The sequence below is a fragment of the Capra hircus genome, chromosome 27 (genome assembly GCF_001704415.2).
Source record: "Capra hircus breed San Clemente chromosome 27, ASM170441v1, whole genome shotgun sequence".
Classification (NCBI taxonomy): domain Eukaryota; kingdom Metazoa; phylum Chordata; class Mammalia; order Artiodactyla; family Bovidae; genus Capra; species Capra hircus.
This window is the reverse complement of record NC_030834.1, coordinates 29,007,170-29,022,943: the sequence shown is the minus strand read 5'-3', so window position 1 is coordinate 29,022,943 and position 15,774 is coordinate 29,007,170. Positions and strand designations below refer to the sequence as shown.

Here is a 15,774-nt window from a genome sequence, read left to right as displayed (position 1 = left end):
CAAGTATACTGCTGCTGCTGCTAAGTCACTTCAGTCATGTCCAACTCTGTACAATCCCACAGACAGCAGCCCAACAGGCTCCTCCGTCCCTGGGATACTCCAAGCAAGAATACTGGAGTGGGTTGTCATTTCCTTCTCCAATGCATGCATGCATGCTAAGTCGCTTCAGTCATGTCCGACTCTGCGCGACCCCATAGGTGGCAGCCTACCAGGCTCCTCTGTCCACAGGATTCTCCAGGCAAGAATATTGAAGTGGGTTACCATTTCCTTCTCCAGAAGGCAACTATAACTGACTGCTAAAAAGGTACACAAAGGTCCGTCTAGTCAAGGCTATGATTTTTCCAGTAGTCATGTATGAATGTGAGAGTTGGACTATAAAGAAAGCTGAGCACTGAAGAATTGATGCTTTTGAACTACGGTGTTGGAGATGACTTTTGAGAGCCTCTTGGACTGCAAGGAGATCCAACCAGTCCATCCTAAAGGAAATCAGCCCTGAACATTCATTGGAAGGACTGATGCTGAAGCTGAAACTCCAGTACTTTGGCCACCTGATGCACAGAACTGACTCATTTGAAAAGACCCTGATGCTGGGAAAGATTGAAAGTGGAAGGAGAAGGGGACGACAGATGATGAGAAGGTTGGATGGCATCACCGACTCAGTGGACATGAGCCTGAGTAAACTCCTAGAGTTGGTGATAGACAGGGAGGCCTGGCGTGCTGTAGTCCATGAGGTCGCAAAGAGTCAGACACGACTGAGCAACTGAACTGCACTGAAAAAGGTACACAGTGAAGACTGTTTCCATTTGGTGTGGGTGTGTGCATGCTCAGTTGTGTCCAGCTCGTGACCCTGTGGACTGGGGCCCACCAAGCTTCTCTGTCCATGGGATTTCCCAGGCAAGGATACTGGAATGGGTTGCGATTTCCTTCCCCAAGGGATCTTCCCCACCCCTACGTCTCTTGTGTCTCCTGCGCTAGCAGGCAGAATTTTTTACCACTAGTCTTTGTTTACAAGTGAAAAGTGAAAGTGTTAGTTGCTCAGTTATGTCTGACTCTTTGTGACTCCATGGACTGTAGCCCACCAGGCTCCTCTGTCCATGGTACTTCCTAGGCAAGAATACTGGAGTGGGTTGTCATTCCCTTTTCCAGGGGATCTTCTTGACCCAGGGATTGAACCCAAGTCTCCTGCATTGCAGGCAGACTCTTTACCATCTGAGCCACCAGGGAAGCCTACATTTCCTTATATACAGTAAATTAAGTGCTCAAAACCTCATGAACTTAACACTATTACAGTTCGGACAACTAAATCAGAACACCCAAAAAAACTCTCAATGGTGGTTTTATATAACCTCCCATAATGATAGCTTACAATCTCATTTCAAACTTTATCCTGAAATTATATTTCTTTATAAGAATGATTAAGTTCACTCCCTACATAATACAAGGGTTTAGCATCTCATTTGGCACTATATAACTATTTAAAGGTATTAAAATAATTATATCATCAAGTTTAATACTGAGGTCATTTCTGAACCGACAAACTGAGCCAATAAAAAAAGTCTGTTCAGAAAGAGAAGACCAAGAGCTTACTGTCCAACAGGAGCTGCCCTCCCTCAACCAGGGACGTGGATCTTGGCATCAGCACTGGGGTGTCATGACTGCTACCCACAACCAGTGCTGAGAGGGCCCACTGTCTTCAGGGCTCTAAATAACCTGCCCCCTGAACACAAAACACAAACACATGGAAAACTAAATCATCTAAGCGATCACATGCAGAGGGGCCAGATCAGCAAGGTAGCAGGCACTGCAGAGGGTCCAAGGGTGAAGCAGGAGGAAAGAGGACAGTTGAGAAAGGGGTGCCCTGAACCAGTGGGAAGGCAGCCAAGACCACTGGGCTGGAGTCTGGCTGGGAAGCAGGACAACTACCTTCAGACCAACTGTTTCCCTAGGGGCCGACATCATTCACTTGGTAAATCAAGGCAGCTTCATAAGAGGATTGCGGCCCTGAAAAGGACCTCTCCAATGAACATCTGGGAAATGGGATTGCTCCCCAAGCTGAGAGAAACAGCAGGCTGGAGGGCTGGCCAAACAGCCAGGGGAAATTAGCATGGCAACTTAGAGTCAGAGGAGCTTAACTCAGCGACCACCAACTTTGCCCCATGAGTCATTTCATTAGGGGAAAAAAAGGAAAAAGCTGATATGCTGAAAGCAATTAGACGCTTAACTGATACTGAATCACGTTGAAGTTGGGCAGCCTAACTTGTTCTTTAGTGACTACGTCTTCTCACCAGATCAAGCCAGGAAAGCAGACAGATTTTTGGCCCCTAGAACAACTGGTATTTAAACAAAATAAGTCAATCTTTTCCCAAAACTCTCTCTTAATTTGGTCCACAGATCTAATACTCAGGTATCTAGACTAATACTAATATCTAGACTCAGGTATCTAATACTCAGGTGTCGAGAACCCAACAGTAGACAGACCACTGTGCTGTGCTCAGTTGCTCAGTCACATCCCACTCTGTGACCTCATGGACTGCAGCCCACCAGGCTCCTCTGTCCATGGGATTCTCCAGGCAAGAGTACTGGAGTGGGCTGCAATGCCCTCCTCCAGGGGATCTTCCCAACCCAGGAATCGAACCCAGGTCTCCCGCACTGCAGGTGGATTCTTCACCATCTGAGCTACCAGGGAAGCCCAAGAATACTGGAATGGGTGGCCGACCCCTCCTCCAGGGGATAGTCCCGACCCAGGAATGGAACCGGCATCTCCTACACTGCAGGCAGATTCTTTACCAGCTGAGCTACCAGGGAAGCCCCAGACTGTGCTAGATACATGGAATTCAACAACTCACAGAACTATTTTAAAAGGCAAAGATCCTGATCCTGAGGCATTGACAAACCAGGGATAAAATGTAAAGAAAATGCTTTAAAGAATCATTAAAAAGATGATGTTTGCACAAGCACCTTTATTTTAGAACACAATGTTACTATCAACAGTATCCACTTTACAACAAAATATCAATCCGCGATTCTACTGCAAAATATTTTTGCTTAATTCTACAAATAAAATATTATGGAGTCATCAAAAAGAGTAAGAGAGTACTCTATACACTGACATGTAAAGATCTCTAGATATAGTAACAGGGAAAACTAAATCAACCCCATTTGTGTTTGCAAAAAGGAAGGGGAGATAAATATGTGCATGGTTCATGGATGTGCTTAAAAATGACTGAGAAATTCTGAATGGATAAGAAGTCAACTGTTAACAGCAGTAATAGTAACTTCTAGAGAACAGGCAGCTGGGGGAATGTTTACACCTTCACTTTACTATGTGAGTTTTTAACACATACACACACACACATACACACACACACACTATCATGAATTCACTTTTCTTTCGTTATTTGATTCATTCAACACCTCTTTAATGAACACCTACCATACCCATTTTCCCTGATGGCTCAGCAGGTAAAGAATCTGCCTGCCAATGCAGGAGACACAGGAGACTCGGGTTTGATCCCCTGGGAGTAGGAAATAGCAGCTCACTCCAGTATTCTTGCCTGAAAAACCTCAGGGACAGAAGAGCCTAGTGGGCTCAGGTCATGGGGCTGCAAAGAGTCAGATACTACTGAACATGCACGCACCTCTGTGCTGGACCACCATGTCTGGAACAGTTCTACACGCTGCTGATACATAAGTAACCCAAACTATCAACTCCTCACGGAAGGTACAGTTCCTGGTGAGAGACAAACAAACATGGAAACAAAGAGTCTATCAGATGCTGATGATGAGTGCTGAGGAGAAAAATAAAGCAGAAACAAACAGAGGCGGTAGTCAGGAACAAGGAAGGAAAAGAGAAAAACGACCCGAGTTTCTCAACCTCAGCTGTACTGACATTTGGGGCAGATAATTCTTGACTGGGAAGAGGGGCTGTGGGGCAGAGAGCTGCCCCAGGTATCCTTTGGTATTAAGCCTGCTCTCCACCAACTAAAAGCCTATAGCCTTTCTTCCCCGCAACCCCAGAAAAAGATGTCTGCAGACAGTGCCAAATGGCCCCTGAAGCTCAAAGTCATGTCCGGGAGAGACGTGCTAGTTAGAGAACGCACAAAGAAACAGATCGCGGCGGCTTGGCACAGTGGGTGAGAGGGGAGAGGAGCAAAGGAGATCCTTTCTTTAAGTATGCCCATCATTTTACAATACCTTTAGATTGTCAAAAAAATTACAAAGACAGCCTCCCCACTGACAACATCTCACCTGATGATGGTACACTTGTCACAACTAATGAACTAATAGTAACACACTGTTAGCCACTGTCTAGTCCCAATGCCCTTGGTCTCAGGATCCCAGCCAAGACAGCCACGTTCTATTCAGTCACCATATCATCTCAGACTCCTCTGGACTGTAACAGTTTCTCTGATTTGCCTTGTTTTTCATGACCTTGCCGGTTTTGAGACGTACTGGTCAGGTATTTTGTAGACTGTCCCTGGACTGGAATTTGCCGGATGTTTTTCGCATGATTAGACTGGGGCTATGCGTTGAGGGGAGGTTGAGCGGGGGGTGAAGTGCCACATTCATCACATCGCCTCGTGCTGATGCTGACCTGGTCACCAGGTTGAAGCAGGGCTTGTCTGCTTTCTCTGCAGTGGGAGACTCACTCCTCGCTTTCCCTACTGTACCCTTTGGAAGAAAGTCACTACACAGTCCACTAGTCAGTGGTAGAGAGTTCTGCTACATAAATCATTTGGAGTTCTTCTGCAAGGGAGATCTGCTATCCTCTCCTAATTATGTCTTTATCATTTCTTCTGATCAGTGTGGCTTCATGGATAAAGGGTGATTTGTAGGATTTTGAATGCTATTAACACTACAAATAAAATGAAAACAGGGGAGTGACATGCTGGAATCTAAAGTGAAAGGTTATAACTAACTTAGACAGCATATTAAAAAGCAGAGACATGACCTTGCCAACAAAGGTCTGTCTAGTCAAAGCTATGGTTTTTCCCATAGTTATGTATGGATGTGAGAGTTGGACTACAAAGAAAGCTGAGCACCAAAGAATTGATGCTTTTGAACGGTGGTGTTGGAGAAGACTCTTGAGAGTCCCTTGGACTGCAAGGAGATCCAACCAGTCCATCCTAAAGGAAATCAGTCCTGAATATTCATTAGAAGGACTGATGCTGAAGCTGAAACTCCAATATTTTGGCCACCTGATGTGAAGAACTGACTCATTGGAAAAGACTCTGATGCTGGGAAAGATTGAAGGCAGGAGGAGAAGGGGATGACAGAGGATGAGGATGGTTCGATGGCATCACCAACTCAATGGACATGAGTGAGTAAACTCCAGGAGTTGCTGATGGACAGGGAGGCCTGGTGTGCTGCAGTCCATGGGGTTGCAAAGAGTCAGACATGACTGAGCAACCGAACTGAACTCAAAGTGAAAGGGCTGCTCAGGTATGAGGGTGGACAAAAGAAGTGAGGCTGGCCAGGGTAAAAGCTGGAGGGAGACCAGTTAGGAGACACTGTACAGGTTAGAGACCCTGGTGGCTCTGCTCCAAATATGGTCATGGAGGGGGGAGGAGGGCGACATTCTGGATCCATTTCAGGACCCGCTGATGAACTGGAGGGTAGAGGTGGGAGGAGAGAAAGGGGGAGACATCCAAGAAGATCCTGGAGACTGTGTACTGAGCTGGAAAGGGGCTTCAGGTTCTGAGAGAGGGAAGCCTGAGCTGAGGGAGGAGCAGATTTTAGGGAGCACAATCGGGGGTTCAGCTTTGGACACATTAGGACAGAAATGCCAACTGTAATCCAAGTAATTGATTTCCAGTCGCAGTTAGACATGCAGGAGAGGCCCACCCACCCCTGGGGACAGAAACCTGACAATGGTCAGAATGTGGAAGATGCTATTAATATATTTAAAAGCAGAAAACTAAATGAGCTCACCCACGAAGAGGACACCGACAGACAAGAAAGGAAAACCAAGGACAGAGAGCCCCGCTATCCTCCAAGACGGAGGAGACAGAAGACAAGAGGAACCAGCCACTGGGGCAGAAGCAGCAAACAGTGGTGTGACTAAGACATCGGTAAGTAAACAGATCTCCCTGAAAATCTGAATCCTAACATGGAGATGACCCATCTATCCTGGCTGGTGCCCTGCTGATCCCCACACCACGGGCGCCCTGGACACCCCCATGGCACAAGGAGAAGGCTCAAGATGTCAAACCACTGCAGCTGTGCTTCCCCACAGCATCTCCGTGACCAGCGGCCCCTGCAGCCTCCCACGTTTCCCTCCCAGCTGGATTCCCATCACCTCTCGCCCTTCACAACTCACCCACCGCAGTTCTCAAGGAACACACCACAGCTGGAATCAACTTTTTTGGCCATGTTCATAACACAGACCTCTTAAAATCCTGAATTCACTCTGTAAACTTGGCTAATAGAATGCCACTGTAATCATAATAAACTATTAAACGAAAGGCTTTTCATCAGAAAAAGAAAAAATCCCCTTTCTAAGAGATAGTGTTATGTTGTTGTTGCTTAGTCACTAAATTGTGTCTGACTCTTTGAAACCCCATGGATTGTAGCCTGCCAGGCTCCTCTGTCCATGGGATTTTCCAGGCAAGAATACTGGAGTGGAGGATCAAGTATTATTCCACTTTGGAAGCATTCTTCTCCAGGGGATCTTCCTGACTTAGAAAGAATGGAACTCGTGTCTCCTGTGTCTCCTGCATTGGCAAGCAGATTCTCTACCACTGAGACATCAGGGAAGCCCAGGAGATACTGTTAGCCTTATAGTAATTTAACCAAGAACTGTGAACTCAGGTTTCGCCTTAAAATGCCATGATCGAAGAAACTGTGGCTACTACTCTACGTAAAACAAACAGCAAAGCTGGAAAGCGCGTGCGCACACACGCGCACACACACACACACACACACACACACACACACACACACACACACACAATCTTAGAAAGATACCAATACCATTTCATCTAAAAAGTACATTATTACCTAGCGCTCATGCTTATGAAAATTAAACTCCAAAAACCATTTTAGCCAAAGGCTACACTTTTTATATTTAGGTGATCACCTATTTGAACACACAGTAATCCAGGATTTCTTCTGTGCATTTTCCAAAGTGAAAACAAAGAATGTTTATCTAGTTCAGCCTTTAGGAAAAAGGGCCTCAGGTCAAAAGCTTAAGAATCTTTAGCACAGATTTCTGAAAATCCATAAATAATAAAGATCATTTTTCTGGTAGAAGTCAGGTATTATCACATTCATGTTTCTTCATCAGCAAGACTTCCATGTAAAGTGTTTCCGTCAACTCCTGTGACCACACAGGCTTCACACAACAGAACACAGCCCTATGCTGAGAATATACTGCCTAAGTTTTAGATCAAGTATCCCAATCAAGTATTTAGATCTGAATCTTCTGAATGAAGATTCAGAAGTGCTAGGTGGGACTCGACAGGATGCAATTCATACATTCTATTAAATGTTGCATATTTATTATTTAAAGTCACAACTCTTATGCATACTATTAGCCATTCCAGCCCTCTATCTAAGAGGGAAGCAGGATCAGACTCACCATCCCACATAAGATAATAAAGTTACACAGAAATATTCAAGAATTTCGTGTTTTCCCTCATCATACTCCTATCTTCTATCCACCTCAGTGAGAACGTCACTAAAACTCAACTTATTACTGAAATTTAGAGCTTTCTGTTCGATTTGAATAGGGTCACATTTTAAAAGCATCTTCTAGAGATGTCTAAATAGTGAGGAAGATCACTGTTTTCAAAGAGAACTGTCATGAAGTTGTCAAAAGACAATAAGGAATGTAAACGACTCTAGCTTTTTAAAGATATTGTATATTAAATAAATGTTTAATGATCTCTAAAATCACTTAACAGGAGTCAATAAAGAGTACTGTCTGTCTTACAAAGCCTGCTTGTTGTCAGCTTCCAGATGACATTCACAACAGGAAAAAACCCTGCATTTTTCTAATAAATTATAATAGCCACAAGACAGTAATTTTAAAAGCTTTCATTCTCAACACTGAAAAATGAATGGGCAAGTCTTGTTTATTTCTGGGTGCATACTAAATCCTTTTAAGCCATCTTTATACTTTTTTTCAGTAAAAATGGGGCAGGGGGTGGCACTACCAACCCAGAACTGGTATGCTTTGGTCTTTTTTTCTCACCATTCATCAAACCACAAATCAAGTTCACAGCTAAGACTTCTACAACTTGCTTTGCATCTGTGTCCTCTCTCTGAACCATTCCCTCCTGGATTCCCTCTTCCTGCAGACCTCACCCTAGCCTAATACCCACCCAATCCCAGATCCCTAGCTCACTGAGGTGCTATGACGGACTACACTGACCCGGCCGGATCTCTCTTATCACGCTGGAGATCACTATTCATTTGGCCTTCTCCCCTGCTGGACTGTAAGCTTCTTGAGAGCAGGACACCTGATTGCTCACCACTGTTTACTGTATCTGGCTCAGTGTTTGGCAGAGGAGATCTACAGTTGTTCAGGTTCATCAGTGGACAGATGGACGAGGATCGGGCATGGAAAACAGAAGGCAGGACCGAAGGGAGGCTGCTGGCAGGGGGATAAGGAGGAATAACATGGGAAATTAACTCTTCCATCACTGTAAACCTAACAGATAATCCAGGCACAACCACTAGGCCAGTAACAGTACTACAGACAGGTGCCCTGAAGAAGACTCTAATTTCCAGCAGCTCAGAAAGGGGTCACCATCTACCTCAAAATGCTTCCAAAGTGGCTATGGGCAACGCCAGATCAGTGAGATTATTATGAAGTATTATGCTTGAACATTATATGAAGATAAGAATTAAATAATTACTGATTTTCCTAAGTGGTCTGTAGAAGACATTTAATTATAGACTTATTTCCACATATATAATAAACCTTTCGAGGTAAGCCAGAATTTGGGCAATATAATTAAATCTCAGACTTAAAGATGATTTTTAAAACTTATATGCTGTGAAATAGATTCCTCATTTAATTCAATAGATTTTTCAAATAAAAAGTTGCTTTCAGACATGAGAAGAGGAAGAAACAGCAACTTACTCATGTTAGTTAAATGAATCATCTGCATCACTCACTTCAAACACTCCTTACCAGCGCCTAAGGACAAACTAACACTTGCAAATTGAACAATTAGTTGAGACAAAAAGACATACCTTGGCTTCATCAACTATATAATTTGGTCAAAAGAAAGCTTACCTATTACAGTTTCCTACTCATAACGATTAAATAGACACCCAGCCTTCCAGCTTCCTGCTATTAAATCAGGTCCTTTAGGCCACAAATTACGTCACGGAGACACTTAATGCAACAATAATGCACTAATTTGATTCAGTTTACTGATTCCATGTAAAATCAGCCAAACTTCGGTAGAAAAACAGGGATAAGAGAGTTAAAAAAAATCTGTAGCATCTCTTTCACTTCTAGCATTCAAACAAATGACTACTTCAGAGATGACTTTCTAAGTCCAAACAAATACACTAGCAAGGCATGGGACCAGGGCAAGGAAAACAGTATTACTTTGCACATCATTTTTAGAGTCCTCTTTTGGCACTTGTCCATCACACGGATTTAAATGGCCTATTAACATGGTGGGAACCCACTAGGAGTACTTGTGTGTGTGTTTGTGTGTTTGTGTGTGTGCGCGCGCACGCTCAGTCACTAAGTCATGTCCGACTCTTGGCAACCCCATGGACTGCAGCCAGCCAAGCTCCTCTGTCCATGGAATCTCCCAGGAAAGAATACTGGAGTGGGTTGCCATGTCCTCCTCTAGGGTATCTCCCCCACCCAGGGATCAAACTGGCAGTCTCCTGTCTTGGCAGGCAGATTCTTTACCACTGAGCTACCAGAAGTACTTTTAATGACTAATTAAGACACAAATGAACACATATACAGGAGGCCTGAAATATTTTATTAAGTCCTCTAATAATCTTACTTCCTTTCAGAATGCCAAAGAATTTCGCTCATTTAAGGTATTCATCTTTCAAGAAACGGGTACACAATCACACACTTTACTTAGATCAAACCTTATAATGAATGTGTTAAACACCATGTTTGACATAACTCTAAGTTATATTCCTTGCTGTTTTTAAAAATTATGGAATGTTTTAAGAGCTTTTCATTCATCTTAAAGCTTAAATAAATAGCAAAGAAAAGTGTCAGTCACTCAGTCGTGTCCCACTTTTTGTGATCCCATGGACTGTATAGCCCGCCAGGCTCCTCTGTCCATGGGATTCTCCAGCAATAATACTGGAGTGGGCAGCCATTCCCTTTTCCAGGGGCTCTTCACAGCCTAGGATGGAACACGGGTATCCTGCATTGCAGGCAGATTCTTCACTGTCTGAGCCACCAGGGCAGCCCCATAGAAAAGAAAGGGAGATGGTAATTCCACTTGTGGAACTAGACCTGTCAGAAAACACTGAAGGTAACGCCAAACATCAGAATTAACCTAAACAGCTGGAGAAACACCTATGTACTTGGATTTTATGAGTAACTGCAGTGCTGGATATGTTGGAGAAGCACAGCTAAGAGTAAACTGAAAAAACAGCACCATCATCCAGTTTTAACACGTGCAGCTATCTTCTTAAAACTGTTGAAACCTAACTCTGAACATATGAAGCCTTAAGAATTGGCTTTTGTGAAAAACATATAAATAACTGAAGATCACTGGCGTTTTAGATCTTTTCAAATTTTCCTAATCACTGTAAATATCCAAGCTTTAAAAAAAAAAAACAAAAAACCCTCCTCTACTAGGCCCTTAACAAAAGCTATTTAATGAAACCACAGTTCAGACACATGCGGAAAGAAAGCGAAAAAAACCCTCTAACTACATAGAAAATATTTATTAGTTTACTTTCCTAATGCATACAATTGCGTCCTTGTCTTCAAAGCTCCGCAGTTCACATCCGTGGGAACAAAAATATCTTCAGAGACTAGAGAAAGTTAGCTTCCTAGAGGAAAGTAGTGAGAGGAAGAAAACGCACGAAAGAACCAGAATCTCTTCCTTAAAAAAAAAAAAAGACCTTCAAGTTTCACTTCCAAAAAAGCTAGAAACACCCTGACAGCACAATTGCAAGTGTTTAGTCCGGAGATTCTCAACCGCACCTATTCTAACTACCTTCAACCAGCTACCACTCAAACCTCAAGGCAGCACTCCCCCTCACCCCGCCAGGGCACGAAACATCCAAGGAAACCGGCGACTCCATTTCAAAAACCCCATCCCTCAGCAGCTGGCCTCTCCTCGCATCACACCTACGCGGTGAAATCTCTCGCAAATCGGAAGCAGCAGCCGCGGAGCGAGATCGGCTAGGTCCTCAGCAGACACGCGTGCTACGGTAGAGGAGAGCGCGCGGAGCGCGCGCGGGAAGTTTCCGAGCTCCGGCGCGCAGGTTCTCGGCTCCGGCGCGCAGGTTCTCGGCTCCGCGGGCGCCCGGAGCCCCGCGCTGCAGCCGCCCCTCAGATTTCCAGCAATGGCTCCTGGGGCTAGAGCCGGAGCGGCGCGGGGCGGCCACCCGCCCGCCCGATCCAAGCGCTCGGATCTTGATTACCCAGGCAGGTCACGTCGCGAATTACGCGCTCTCGCCTCTCCGCCTCCCCCGCGCCACCCGCTCGAACCCCCGGGGCCTGCCCTGAACTTTCCCAACGAGCAGGCGCCTGGGCACCTACCACCCTTCCGGGGGGTCTCTTTCTCTCCATTCCGTTTCCAGGCGCCGGCGGGGCACGATCCTGGGCTGGACACTCCCGGGCAGGAGTCCCCCGGACCCACCCCCGCCGAGCCGGGTGGAAGCCCTCCAACCCCGCAGCAGCAAGGTGCCCGACCGATCGGCCGGCGATGGCACCGCGAGCGCCGCCGCGCCCCTCGCCCACAGTCCCCGGGTCCCTTCTGGCCTCCTTCCAACTTACAGCAAAGTTGGCCCCAAGTGGCCGGCACAGAGTTCTCGGGGGCGCGCGCCTCGCCGCCTCAGCGCGCCCCCGGGCGGGGTCCCGGTCGGTCTGGCGCCTGGCTGGGGCCGCCGCGCCGCATCGTGTCCCCGCGAGCAGCTCGCTCGTGCTCTCCGTGCACCCCTGTTCCAAGGCAGCGCCCGGCGGCCCGCGCGCGCGCCCCGCTCTCCCAGGCCACCCGGCGCAGACCCCCGCGCGGCTCACGCACCCGGCGCGGGGGATATCCCTCCGCTCCCGGCCACGCCCGCTCGCGCCGGCGCTCGTTTCTCCCGCGCGGAAACTCTCGACCCTACTTTCCCCCGGGCGGCCGGACATCCCCAAGCCCCCCGGGGCTCCTGGGGCCGCGAAGCCTGGCCAAGGGGTCAGGGAGCTCCCGGCCGCTACAGTGACCGATTTCTTGCCAGGAGATCAGTGAATGCCCAGGAAGATCTAGCGACACCGCGAGGAGAAAACAAATCGCTCTAGCGCCGAGGTTAGTTATGGCCAGCACAGATTTGTGCAAGGAATTAATATGGAATGTTCCCTGCTAGGAGAGGGGAAACATTAGCTTAGCTCCAAAAAAAAAAAAAAAGTCAGCTATGGGTTTAAAGAAAAAGCTTCCCACGCCTCCTCTCTTCCCCCAGCCCCCCTTTAGATTTCCGAGTATCTTGAGGGAATTCCTAAATCTGCATTTGAATGCTGTGGTTGCAGGTCTGCCCTAGCTCGGCGGAATCAAGTCTTAAAAAAGGTCTGAAAAGGAATGCAGTTTGATGGGAATCTACTTCCTTCTTCAATCTACACTGAAACCCCGGGAAAGTGAAAACGCTTCCTCCGCGACCTCTTTGTGCAGAGGTTAGACCGCGGAACCTCCAGGCCCGGGTTACGAACCCCAAGGCCGGCCTCCCGCGGCGCACGCCCCCGGATCCCGAGGGCTGCGGGGACAAAAGGCAGCTTGTGCCGCCTCGTGCTCTTTCCCACCCGGAGAGTACACCCCGCAAAGCGTGAACGCAGTATATCGTGAAACTCCAGGTTCTTTAGGGAAAAGGGGAAACCTCGGGGAACCCCACCCCCCACCTCCGCGAGCCCGAGCGCGCAGTCGGGGTATCCCGGGGCTGTGAGCCCATCCTCGGCGCGGGCAAAGCTCCAGGCGCCGGCTCAGCGCAGCCCGGAATGCTCCCGGGCGTAGAGAAACAGCCTGGGGAAGAGGGCGGACGTGACCTCGGAAAGTTTGTGGAGCTAGAATACGTTAACACTGTGAGGACAAAGAGAGATGATTTCCCCAGAACCGGTGGAGGGGGCTGCTGGAGGAACTACCAGGCCGATGGGGGCGAGGGAGTCTAGGGTTAAAGAGGGAACTGCCTTAGTTCAAAGTTAATGCAGCCTACTCTTACGCCATCTCAAAGACGGTGATTAGGGAAAAAAAGTGTCTACCAGGTCGTGGCTGGGAAGGAGAAATCACGCCTGCAGAATGAGTGTGCTGATTCTCGGCACTAAGAGTATGTAGGGAATTGCTGATTCTCGGCACTAAGAGTATGTAGTGTATTCCCGGCGTATTATTTAGAATACACACAAATTCACACATCCAGCAAACACCATCATCCAAACATTTGGCTACGGCCATAACTGCGCAAAGCGCTCCCGGGGTTACAGGTCAGTTTCATACATCAAACACCTAGGAAGTAGGTGACCTGATCTCTAAGCTCAATTCGTTGGTGCCCCGGGCCGAATTCTAACACTAAACGAAACAGCCACACGCGTACGCCAACAGTTTGTAGGGGCAGTATGCGGGGTTGGGGGATAGGAGGGGGTAAGTAAAAAGGCTTAAAAGACACCATCCCATAACATACAATCGCAAGATTTTGAAATGGCGCAAAAGAATTCCTGGAGAAAAATTACTATTCATTAATAAATAATAACGCTTACTTGAACTAAAACATCTGTTGGGGAATCCCGATTTGCCGGCCAGGTCCACTGAGAAACCTAATTGCCTGGAAGAAGTCGCACTTCGTCGTCAGAGGAACAGCCAAGAGCCAGAGACGTAGATTTCAGAGTCCGGTGCTGCCACGTTTTTAACTGATCCTTTAACCCCAAAGGAACGAAAAAGAGGTGCCTTTTCGCTACCCTCTAATTACCTTCACATGAACGAGAGATGAAGTTCAAGCTCCACGTTTGTCCTCTCAATAGTCAATCCTCCCTAACCCAGTACCCATAGGTTCTGGGACATTAGGGGGTGGGGGGTGGGTTCCCAAAAATTAAAAAAAAAAAAAAAAAAACATTTCTGCCAGCACCGCTTCTGTATCCAGTTCACCCAAGCTGGTATTTGTAAATTAAGACACAGAATGGGCCATAGTGGGTGGTAAGTGAAGGCTAGGGTGACGGCCAGGGATCTCACGCCCACGTTCCATGAGCACCCGGCAGGTCCAAGTTCGCGGTCCGCGCGGAACCCCGCAGGGAGCGCGCGCTTCGCCGGGTGTCCGAACTAGAGGGCGCTGCGCCACTGCGGATCACGCGGCACCGAGGCGCCCTCCCCGGGCACCATTTCTATAATAAGTTACATTCGAAATAATGCACAAACGGCGTAGCTTTTCAAGTTCTTTTGAACAGTGCTCTGCAAGTATTTCACGAATTCCAAAACCTGTGCACACTGATCTTTGATTCCCGAGTTAAGCACAGCCTTTGGGAGTGGTGGGGGGTGGTAGGGTGCTGTTCCCGAAGCGGAAAGCCGGTAGGATGCACGCGCTTCCCCGTACTAGTCAAGCACCCTCACATTATTTCATTTCTGTTTAAACTTAAAAGGACAGAGAGGCTTGCACGAAAGAAGGAACTCACCCGTTCCAGCCGAGTCCTCGGGGCCCTGCTTTAAAGTGCCGACAGCTCCGTAATCCCCACGCTATCTGGATGTTTGTTAGAAGCCGTGTCTGAAGTACCAACTTTGCTTCTTCCCTGCGATCTTCACCATGTCCCCAGCGAGGGTGCGATCCGCCCGCGCCGCCCAGGTGGCCGCATTTCCGGAGGCTTACCGTCCTGGGGGAAAAAACTTGAGCAGCGAAAAAGGAGGCGAGTGCGCGAGGGCTGGGGAGAAACCAAGTTTGTTAGGACTTGTCCGGGCAGCCGAGCCGCGGAGTTTGGGAGTTGCGGCCGGGAACTGCGGCGGATTGCTGCCTCTCTCGGCGCTCCTCCCTCCCTCCCGGAGGCCGCGGGGGAGGGGAGGTGACGTCAGCGCCCCGCCTCGCCCCCCGCCCCGCGCCCCGACCCGGGTGCTCCTGCGGGGTCCGCCTCCCGGACAGTAGCGGCGGTGAGCGGACAGGCTGGGCTGGCCTCCTGCCGCAGCGGTGTCTTGCGGTCCCGACGGCGGAGCGTCCGCCCTTCTCCACCGCGCCGCGTCTCCCCCGGCGCCGCCGAGCCCCGGCACCTGAGCGGCCCCGCGGCGCGCACCTCTTCCGCGGGCTTCCTCGCCAGCCTCCTCCGCCCGCGTTTCCCACGCCTCGAACTGCAGGTGATGCTCTTCCCCTTCTGCCGCTGAGATTTCGTCGCGACGTGTCGCCTCCCGGTTTTTTCTCTCTCTTTTTTTTTTTTTTTGCAGGGCGGAAGCCCGAACAGCCTCTGCAGACTGGCCTGGACGACTTGTACTTTTCTTGCAGCCCTCCAACTTCAGGATGTGATCTGTTTTAAATACTTCTCTGGCTCTAGCGCTGTTTGTGGTCTGTGCGTTGAAAATCACGGAGCCATATTTTAACGTGTAGATCCTTTCCAAAGGCTCCTCCGTTTTTAAACCGTACTGTGAAGCATCCGAGGATCCGAGGGGTGCG

At 48.2% G+C, this 15,774-nt stretch overlaps 1 protein-coding gene across 9 annotated transcripts in view; it reads right to left on the bottom strand.

The window, feature by feature from the left end:
- Positions 1-15,114, bottom strand: part of FAT1 (FAT atypical cadherin 1) — a 122,909-nt gene extending 107,795 nt beyond the window's left edge. For 4 of the 9 annotated variants that reach the window (XM_018041853.1, XM_018041854.1, XM_018041855.1 and 1 more), the window contains exon 1: positions 14,795-15,112. The gene's annotated coding sequence lies outside the window, so the exon portion shown is untranslated. Of the gene's footprint in view, positions 1-11,947; positions 12,057-13,888; positions 14,045-14,794 lie in introns of those variants that run through there. The other 5 variants (XR_001917360.1, XM_018041856.1, XM_018041850.1 and 2 more) reach the window with 4 other exon arrangements.